Source organism: Triticum urartu, chromosome 4A (assembly GCF_056163025.1).
Source record: "Triticum urartu cultivar PI428250 chromosome 4A, HENAU_Tu73, whole genome shotgun sequence".
Lineage (NCBI taxonomy): Eukaryota > Viridiplantae > Streptophyta > Magnoliopsida > Poales > Poaceae > Triticum > Triticum urartu.
The window spans coordinates 141,472,139-141,483,471 of NC_141876.1; positions in this window are offsets into that span (position 1 = coordinate 141,472,139).

Genomic DNA, 11,333 nt, shown 5'->3' on the forward strand with positions numbered 1-11,333 from the left:
GCCACCGTTGTGGTGTAATACCCTACTCCAGTGTGTGGTGTGCGGATTACCTCTTGGGCTGATGATGATGAACAATACAAGGAAGAACAACCTCACGAGGGTCTATTCTTGGCTGAGGCGATGAACTGCTGGGAGGAGTTCAGCCACCTTTCTCTCTCTCTCTCTGACCGAACCGGAACGGAACCCCCCTTTGCTGTGTGGGTGGCTGGTCCTATTTATAGAGGCCCTACTCCTCTCCCCAAATATTGAGTAGGAAGGGAGCCAACAATGGCAGGCTAATTTGAAGGGGGACAGCAAGTATTAGCTATCCTGACAAAAGTAGTCTTCGCCTGCGCAAACCTCTGGTGATGACGCCGTCTTGGGCTCCACGGTGACCTCCGTCTCGTAGTCCTCCTGGTCTTGGTCTCATTGCACTGAAATGGTAACCTTTGCCTAATGCCTCGGTACTCCGCGGCCGCGCTTGCCCCCTTTGCACCAAAGAGGAAAGGAGGACGCTGCGCGGGCTGGCACCCGCCTGGCGCCTTGAGTTGTCACGGCTTGCGTCATGGGCACCTCACGAGGTACCCCGCCTTGATCTCTCCGCCTCCTCGTGAGCCAGCCTGATGAGGCCGTGCCTGAGGAAGCTTCGCGTCGTCCACCTCGCGAGGCTTGGCCCCTCGCGAGGGTCTTGGGTTTGTGTTGGTGAAGACGGGCCGTGCTGGGCCCCCCTTTGAGCCACGCCGCAGGCCGCAGGCAGGCAAGTCTGGGGACCCCCGTTCCCAGAACGTCGACAATAGCTTCAATTGAGACATGTGCAGTGTGGAACGCTTGCTGAAATTGATCCCAAGTAACATTGGCTGTGGGGAGTGTAGCTGAGTAATGCTCCCACCATGAGGCTGCGGGTCCATCCAGTTGGTGTGCGGCAAAGCACACCTTCTCAGCATCTGTGCAACCTGCAGTGGTCAACTCCCTTCCAATCCTGTGTAGCCATTCATCGGCAACAATTGGCTCGGTGCTACTGGAAAACACAGGCGGATTCAACCTCAGAAAACGGGCTAAGTTGTCAACTGGAGGTGGTGGCGGCGGGTTGTTGTTGTTGTTGTTGTTGTTGTTGTTATTGTTGTTGTTGTCTTGGTTCTAAACTAGTAGCTGCATTAAGGCATTTTGCTGTTGGATCAACTGAGTGAGCTCCGGTGGGAAGACAAATCCGGGGTCATGTCTCGAAGGTATCTGATGGGTTTAGAGGGGAGAGATTAGAATAGAATGAGGTCTAAAGAGAAAGCACTACCCATATGCACATGAGACAAACAGATTCATATCACACCACTCAATTCAAACAAGAGCATACAAATGATCTAGCTACCGTTAAAAAATACTCGGACTACTACTATTTACATGGGGGAAATACTACTAATAATATGATGGTCGACTAGAAATTTTGATCGATGGAAGACTCCATGATATCTGCTCCAGCTTCGTCTTCGTAATCATCATCACTACTGTCGGGGTCGGAGTCGGTGTCTTCGATGATGATGTAATCCTCGGGATGGTCGTCATCTTCTCCTGGCGCGGGGTCTCCCATAAATACTCCTAGCTTCTTCTTCAGGTCTTCATTCTTCTCCAGTAGCACTACAATTTCCTATTCATATCCATTACATGTAGACTTGAGTTCCTCTTCAAACTCCATGTTCCTAGTCATCACCTTCTTCAGATCTATCATGCTGGCGCACATTTGGTTCTCCTGGCGGCGAATGTGCTGATTTAACTCCTGGATAAAGGCTGCAATGGACCTGTCCCTCTTGGTGCTGATCATCTCCCATTGCTCATCTTGGCGCCCACATATCTGGTAGATGGTGTCCTTAAGATCCTTGGTGTAGACTTCCCATATGAGTCCAATGGTGATGTGGGCTGCCATGCTCTTTCCTAGACTCCAGGTTGGTGCATCAAAGGAAAACTTCATGGGCTCAATAACTGGCGTGAATGTCCTTCCTGGAACATGAACTCGAATCATCCAATGCTCCTCTTCTAGTAAAGTGGCGGTGTAGGTCCCGGTGAAGCTTGGCATTCCGATGTTCAGGTACCTAGTGACTTCCTTCAAGTGTCGACCAAAGGGCGTATCTTCATACGGGTGAGCAAACTTGTTCCTTTGGTCCGCCATCTATAGAGTGGAAAATGGAGAGGAGTCATAAATGAGTAGAGAAGAGTGACCTATGTCTTATCTAGTGGTCGCGTCCTACAGTCAACGTGTGCTCTGATACCATCTTGTAGCGATCCGACCTCAAACGGTCAAATCTTTGTGCATAAGTGTCATCCCTAGATTGGTAACGCTGACACACACAATACTTGAAGGATTTATAAGAGAGTGCAATCACACACCTATTACATCGAATGTTTCAAAAGAGAACTTATTACAATAATATGGCTTAAGGCCATCCAAATAATATAACTACGGAAGCATCGAAGGTAAATGAGTCCATCAACTCCGACGGCGTAGCTAAGTGCACGACAACGACCTAGCGCACCTTACTATTCATCTGAAAAATCTGGAACATAATACGTTGCAGCCCAAAATGGGTCAGCACATGGAATATGCTGACAAAATAACAATGTAGAGCAATGAACAAAGTAGATGCTAACACTACATGCATATATGGCTGGTGGAGGCTCTATGGTTATCATATTTTTGCGAAAAGCCAGTTTTTCCCTACTGCAAAGGAATATAATTTATTTTAACTACAAAGTTGGTTGATAAACATTGAGAATGGAAACCCCATATCAATCCCAATTAAATAGTAATCAACAACCCAACAAAATTAATTAAGGGTGTTGAGATCACATCAATAATTCAGGAACTAGATACTCAAAATGTCCATAACCGGGGACACGACTAACCATGATTAGTTTGTACACTCTGCAGAGGTTTGCGCACTTTTCCCCACAAGACTCGATTTCCTCCGTTAGATTTCTCAAATTGCATGATGTTTGAGAAACGGATGACCGGGACACAGTCTTTCCGAAGAGGTTGTAACACCCCGGATGTAACTTTCCCTATTGGTACTCCAACTCTTGCCGTTTCCGACGTTAAGTTATATTTATTTCCTCGGGTTCGGGTTTTGTCTCCGTGTGTTGTTTTTGTTTTCATGCATCTCATATCATGTCATCATGTGCATTGCATTTGCATACGTGTTCATCTCATGCATTCGAGCATTTTCCCCGTTGTCCGTTTTGCATTCCGGCGCTTCGTTCTCCTCCGGTGGCCATTTCTAGCTTCCATTCGTGTGTGGGGATTAAACATCTCCGGATTGGACCGAGACTTGTCATGCAGCCTTGGTTTACTACCGGTAGACCGCCTGTCAAGTTTTGTATCATTTGGACTTCGTTTGATACTCCAACGGTTAACCGAGGGACCGAAAAGGCCTCGTGTGTGTTGCATCCCAACACCCCTCCAATTTGGCCCAAAATCCACCAAACTCCGCTCCATGTCCTAGAGCGTTCGATCACGATCGCGTGGCCAAAAACCGCACCTCATTTGGACTCTCCTAGCTCCACTTATGCCTATATATACACCCCCCCCCCCGTTTTTCGGATCTTCCCCTACCTCCGAACCCTAAAAAAATCCCACCGCGCGCCGCCGGACACATTCCCGCCGACGGACACGTCCGGTCCGCCTGTCCGCTGCCACGTGGCACGCCACGATTCACCCCGCCGCCCGGTCCACATCGCCACCGCCGCCGGGCCCGAAGCCCATCTCCAGCCCGCTCCCGCGCCCGACCGGGCCACTCGCCGCCGCCTCGCCTCGAAGCCGCACGCCGCCGCCTGTCTTCTCCCCCGCGCCCGACCTCCGCCCGCGGCCTCCATCGCCGGCCGGCGACCGCCGCACCTCGCCGGCGCGCGAGCCGCGCCCCGCCGCCGCCTGTCTCGCCGTGGGTCGCCGCCCGAGCCGGCGCCGCCCCCGTCCACCACCGCCGGCGCCACCTTGCTCCGGCCGGTGAGCCCCGGCCTCTTCCCCGAGCTCCGGTCGTCCCTCTCCCCTCCGGCGATTCGAGCTACAGTGTTTCCGGCAAACATCGAAGAACGCGCCAGATCTGGATCTGGGTCATTTCGGTTGACTTTTCGTCTCTAACCCTAGTTTTTTATGCATACTTTGAACGCCCGTAACTTTGCATCCGTAGCTCCGATTTGGACATATAATATATCAAAATGTTCGACTCGACGAGTACATCAGTTTCATTCCATTGCATCATTTTCATTTGAGCTCATCTTGATGCCCGAAATGCTGTTAGAAGGAGGCTTCGTGAGTTAATTGTCAGATCTGCTAGTTCATCTTAGACTTTTGTCATTTTTGCCATGATTATTGTGTGCATGCTATGCCTGTGAGTCCTTCATATGTTTTGTTAAGCATTTTGTCTTCTTTCCAGGGGTGAAACCCATGCATTTTTAGGATGTGTGTGGTGACTTGTGCAAGCTTGCAAATTGAGGCACCCGGTAAATCTGTTTTCAGGGACTTAGTTGTTTTCACTAAGTCTGGGATATTTTAGTTCATGGTGCCATATGTTCAGCTTGTTTCCTAGTGATCCGTGCCTCTTTTGAGGATGATCCGTAAAGGAGTTTTGTTAATCATGTTATGTTCTATCCATCCATGTCTTTGTTTGCAATTATGGAGCACCCTAGCTTGAGTCAATCGTGCTCTACTTTTGCTTCATGGTGAATCTGGGCAGATCGTCAACTCGTTTGCGATTTTGCCGTTGTTATTATAGTTGATACGTGCATGCTATGCCATTGATCTTGCCATGTATAGCTAGCATTTTGTTCCTTATTAATGGATGTATGCCTGCCTTGCCATGACTTGCACCATGGTGAGTGCATCGAGCTCGTTTACATGCCTTCGTGAGTTATATTTCAGCATGTCTCAGTTTTCACTAAGTCTGAAAACTGATTGTGTTTTAGCCATGTTCGTGTGCCCGTTAATATATTTTGTGAACCCTTTTGGCCCCAGGTCACTTTGGGTCTTTTGTTAAGCTTGTTGAGTAGCTCCATCACATGTTCTTACTTGTCATGTTCAGGTCATGTATCATGTTGTTTTGCTGCTCCGAAGAGAGCATCGTGATCTGAAATTCCAGACAAGTGTTAATTTCACTAAGTCTGGAATCTGTTTTGCATTTGCGTTTTTGCCATGCTTGTTTGAACCTCATAATGGATGAATTGGCCGTGGCTCAGTGCTAGTCTTTTGTTAAGCATCTTGTGGGCATCCCTGCCACGCATTTTGTTGTCATGTTTGGTGGCTGTAGCATGTTCGTTGCATTGCATTTAGTTGCCTACTTGCTGTAAATCGCAGACCGGTGTCATATCTTAAAACGCTTGCCATTTCCAAACCGTAACTCCGATTCCAATGATATTTATATCGTTTTCAAGTGATTTCATCTCATCTTTCCAGTGGCACCCTTGGAATTCCAAGTTGGGGCCAGGTTCATGCATTTCCTGTCATATCTTGCATTTTGCATCCCGCATCGCATCCCGCATAGCATATCATCATTTCATCCTATTGCTTGGTCTTGCACGTGGTTGATTGTATCCTTGTTGCTTGTTTGTCTTGTTGGGTAGAGCCGGGAGACAAGTTCGCTACCGAGGAGCCCGTTGAGTTTGCTTGTGAGGATCCAGTCAACTCTGACAACTGTGCAGGCAAGATGATCATACCCTCGAAATCACTACTATCTTTGCTATGCTAGTTTGCTCGCTCTTGCTATGCCATGTCAACCTCTAACCCACCTTGTCCTAGCAAACCGTTGATTGGCTATGTTACCGCTTTGCTCAGCCCCTCTTATAGCGTTGCTAGGTGCAGGTGAAGATTGGAGGCCGTTCCTTGTTGGAACATTTATTTACTTGTTGGGATATCATTATATTGCTATGTTATCTTAATGCATCTATATACTTGGTAAAGGGTGGAAGGCTCGGCCTCTCGCCTAGTGTTTTGTTCCACTCTTGCCGCCCTAGTTTCCGTCATATCGGTGTTATGTTCCCGGATTTTGCGTTCCTTACGCGGTTGGGTTATAATGGGAACCCCTTGATAGTTCGCCTTGATTAAAGCTTTTCCAGCAATGCCCAACCTTGGTCTTACCATTTGCCACCTAGCCTTTTCTTTCCCTTGGGTTCTGCAGACTCAAGGGTCATCTTATTTTAACCCCCCCGGACCAGTGCTCCTTTGAGTGTTGGTCCAAACTAGAGTCCTGTGCAGCGCCCCCTCGGGGAAACTCGGGGTTTGGTTTTAGTTGTATGGAGCGCTCATCTGAGTGTGCCCTGAGAAGGAGATATGTGCAGCTCCTATCGGGATTTGTCGGCACATTCGGGCGGTGTTGCTGGTCTTGTTTTAACCTGTCGAATTGTCTTGTTGTACCGGGTTGCCGAGTCTGATCGGTGTGTCCCGGGTGGAGGTCTATTCCTTCGTTGACCGTGAGAGCTTGTCATGGGCTAAGTTGGGACTCCCCTGCAGGGATTGAACTTTCGAAAGCCGTGCCCGCGGTTATGGGCAGATGGGAATTTGTTAATGTCCGGTTGTAGATAACTTAAACCTTAATTAATTAAAATGAATCAACTGAGTGTGTTACCGTGATGGCCTCTTCTCGGCGGAGTCCGGGAAGTGGACACGGTGTTGGAGTAATGCTTGCGCAGGTTGTTCCTCTAGATTATCGCTCGTGCCTTGCCTCCTCTTCTCGCTCTCTTTTGCGGATAAGTTAGCCACCATACATGCTAGTCGCTAGCTGTCGCTCCACATATATTTGTCTTATCCATTCCTATAAGCTTAAATAGTTTTGATCGCAAGGGTGCGAGATTGTTGAGTCCCTGTGGCTCACAGATACTATAATTCCAGATGCAGGTCCAGGTGATTCCGCTCCAAGTGACGAGTACGAGCTCAAGTGGGAGTTCGACGAGGACTCTCAGCGTTATTATGTTTCCTTTCCCGATGATCAGTAGTGGTGCCTAGTTGGGGTTTGATTCAGGGCCTTGTCGCATGTTGGGTTCTTTTCTATTTTGGCGCCGTAGTCGGGCCATGAGTGATTGTTTGATGGATGTTATTTATGTACTCTGATGTGACGTGGCGAGTGTAAGCCAACTATGTATCTCCCCCTTTTATTATGTATTACATGGGATGTTGTAATGATTGCCTTACTTGCGACATTGCTTTCAATGCGGTTATGTCTCTAAGTCGTGCCTCGACACGTGGGAGCTATAGCCGCATCGAGGACGTTACAAGTTGGTAATCAGAGCCTTCCCCGACCTTAGGAGCCCCATTGCTTGATCGTTTTTAGCAGCCGAGTTGTGTCTAGAAAAAAATGTTTTGAGTCTTTAGGAATTATATATCGGAGAGCTTAGGAATTATTTTTACTTCCCAGTCTCCTCGTCGCTCTGGTAAGGCATCCTGACGTAGAGTTTTGACTCTTCTCTTCTCAAATTTCACTAAAAAAAATTTTAGGATCACGCGAGTATCTTGGATTTGTTCCGATGGCTTATGATGAGAATATTGTCTTGGTGCCTCCTGTCAGGGGTTTAGTGGAAGTGTCCCGGGGAGTTGAGCTCTGAGGTGTTGTCATCATAATTTTATCGTTGCAATTCTGGAATACTTGAGATATGTTCGCCGACATCGAAAATCTCTTTTATGCAGTTCGTTGGTGAGATAACCTCGACGCCACCCAGTACAGGGGCGGGAGTTCGGGAGTATCGCCATAACTTGTATAACGGATGCTTTTTGAAGGTTGAGGTAGATGGTTTCCGAAGTTTTCTTGGTTATGTGTTGAAGGATGGATACAGCTGGATGTAGGATTTGCTAGTTTGGGTGAGATATTATGCTTCCCCTGTATCCCCAACACCTGATTGCATAACCGAAAAAGTTCGGGAGTTTCATAGGTGGGAATTCTAGTAGCTCTAGTTCTTATTCCACGGATATTGGTTTGAGATTGGGGTTTCTTACCGATTATTCGTTCTTGATTCGTACCTTGTTGATTTATTTCCCTACCTTAATTCTACGTGGCTTCTCAATTTATGGATATGTGACCATTTGAAGAGGAATGCATTCGTCCATTTTGTTCGGATGTGAAGACTATATGTTGCAATTTTCATTCCGTTGGATTCAGCTTCAATATTTATCTACCTATGTGCTAATGGTGGTCAACCTCTTCAGGATGGCTCCCGCTAAGAGCACCAGTCAGAACCAGAATCAAGATCCGCCACCGCCTCCACCTCCTCCAGAGGCATGGCAAGCTGTGATGGCCGCAACCAATGCAAACACTCAGCTGATCATGCAAATTCTCCAAGAGCGCAATCAAGGCAGTCATGGGAATCAAGGCAGCAATCAGAGTCACTTTGCTACACTCAACCAGTTCATTGCCAACGGGCCAAAGACTTTCAGTAATTGTGTTGAGGCAACCGATGCTGACGATTGGCTTGTGGATCTGTGTAAGCATTTCGAGTGCAGTAACGTCAGGCCTGAGGACTTTGTGAAGTTCGCTTCCTTCCAACTCAATGATCAAGCTGCAGAATGGTTCCAGCAGTACAAGGACTCCAGAGGTGGACTGTTATCACTTGGGATGATTTCCGTCGAGATTTCCGAGCTCATCACATTCCGCAGAGCGTGGTTGAAAGCAAGCGTGAGGAATTCCGCAATCTGAAGCAAGGCTCTTTGTCTGTCTATGACTACAACAAATTGTTCCAGAAGCTTGTCCGCTTTGCCAAGCAGGACGTTCCTGATGAGAAGAGCATGATATATCAGTTCAGGGGTGGTCTCAGAGAAGATATTCAGCTCGCTCTTGTTCTCTTCGAGCCCTTGAGATAAGATGAGTTCTACAACATGGCGCTAAAGCAAGAGGCTGCTCAGTTGAGGTGTGATGCTTCTAGGAAGCGAGTCAGAGATGTTACTCCTTCCTCTACTCAAGTGGCCAAGCAGCAGAAGTTTTGGCTTCCTCCTCCTCCGTTCCGTCAGCCGTATCAGTAGAAGAGCAAAGGTGGCAGTGGTTCTTCCCACCCATCCAACCCAGGCTTTCAGAACAAGACTTCGTCTCAAGCTCCAAGATCGAGTGCTCCGTATCACCGTCCGCTTTCAGAGGTCACGTGCAACAAGTGCCAACAGAAGGGTCACTATGCCAACAAGTGTTTCAACCAGAGGCGTCTTCCTCCTCCTCCTCCTGTCAGATCGGCAAGTACAGCTGTGGTCAAGCATAACCCCAAGTTCGCCAAGGTCAATATGGTGAATGCAGTTCAGGCAGAGGACTCGCCAGATGTGATCATGGGTAACCTTCCTGTAAATGATATTCCTGCAAAAGTTCTTTTTGACATGGGTGCATCGCATTGCTTCATTTCCAAACCTTTTGCATCAAAGTATGAGTGTGATTATCAGTATCTGCAAAGTTCCTTGCAAATTGTGTCACCGGGCAAGCAGATGACAGCTAACACCTGCGTCCCTGAGGTTACTATCACATTGGGTGACTACAAGTTCCTTTCTTCCCCAATTGTTCTCGGTAACTCAGATATTGATCTTATTCTCGGAATGGATTGGCTTTCTAAGCACAAGGCACATCTTGATTGTGCTGCCAGGCAGATTCAATTGACTCATTCGTCTGAGGATGTAATTATCTTTGCCGCTCGGGATAATACTATCCGTCTGTTTTCTCTCAATGAGAAAGGTGAATTGGATGCCATCTCTCAAATTCCAGTTGTTTGCGAATATCAAGACGTCTTTCCAGAAGAGCTCCCATGAATGCCTCCGCACCGGCCAGTTGAATTCGTTATTGAACTTGAACCTGGCACGGAACCTGTGTGCAAACGTCCTTACAAGCTCGGACCTGATGAGTTGAAGGAGCTAAAGAAGCAACTCGATGAGCAAGAAAGAATGGGTCTCATCCGACCTAGTACTTCTCCGTGGGGTTGTGGTGTTCTTTTTGTGAAGAAGAAGGATGGAATGGACAGACTTTGTGTTGATTACCGTCCAGTGAACAAGAAGACCATCAAGAACAAATACCCACTTCCCAACATCCATGACCTGTTCGAACAACTCAAAGGTGCCCAAGTATTCTCCAAGCTTGATCTCCGTATGGGTTATCACCAGATTCGCATTCGTGAAGAAGATATTCCCAAGACAGCATTCAGAACAAGCTTTGGTTCATATGAATACACTGTCATGTCTTTTGGCCTCGCCAACGCTCCTCCGACGTTCTCTCGCATGATGGATTTCATCTTCAATGCCTACACCAATGACTTCGTTTTGGTCTATCTCGATGACATTCTGGTTTTCTCAAAGAACAAGGAAGATCATGCCAAGCACTTGCGTTTGGTGCTTGATAAGCTCAGAGAACATCAGTTCTATGCCAAGTTCTCCAAGTGTGAATTTTGGCTCGATGAGGTTCTTTATCTTGGTCATATCATCTCTGCCAAGGGCATTTCCGTGAATCCCGAGAAGGTATCCGCAATTGTGAATTGGGAACCTCCTTAGAACGTGAAGCAACGCCGCAGTTTTCTCGGTCTCGCAAGCTATTGCCGAAGATTCATTGAAAACTTTTCTAAGATCGCGAAGCCTCTCTCTAATCTTCTCCAGAAGCACATCAAGTATGTTTGGTCTCCGAAGTGTGATATTGCTTTCAACACTTTGAAAGAAAAATTGATCACTGCTCCAGTTTTGACTCCGCCTGATGAATCCAAGCCGTACGAGGTCTTTTGTGATGCCTCTCTCCAAGGTCTTGGCGCAGTATTGATGCAAGAGAAGAAAGTTGTTGCTTATACATCTCGCTAGTTGAAGCCTAATGAGAAGAACTACCCCACTCATGATCTCGAGTTGGCGGAAGTTGTGCATGCTCTTTTGACTTGGAGACATCTTCTATTGGGAAGAAAAGTGGACATTTTCACTGATCACAAGAGTCTCAAGTACATCTTCACTCAGCCTAATCTCAACCTAAGGCAAACTCGATGGGTCGAAATGATTCAAGAGTATAATCCGAGTATTGAGTATACTCCAGGCAAGGCTAATGTGATTGCTGACGCTTTGAGCAGAAAGGCCTACTGCAACAGTCTGATTCTCAAGCCTTATCAGCCCGAGCTTTGTGAAGCTTTCCGCAAACTTAATCTGCAAGTTGTTCCTCAAGGTTTTCTCGCCAACCTTCAAGTCTCTCCTACCTTAGAAGACCAGATTCGCCAAGCCCAGCTTCTTGATGCTATGGTGAAAAAGGTGAAGATTGGGATTGCCAAGAGTCAGTCCAAGTACAAGTGCTACCGCCTTGATGACAAGGACACTCTCTTCTTCGAGGGTCGTATTGTTGTGCCCAAAGGTGAACTTCGTAAGGTGATCATGAACGAGGCTCACAATTCTCTCCTCT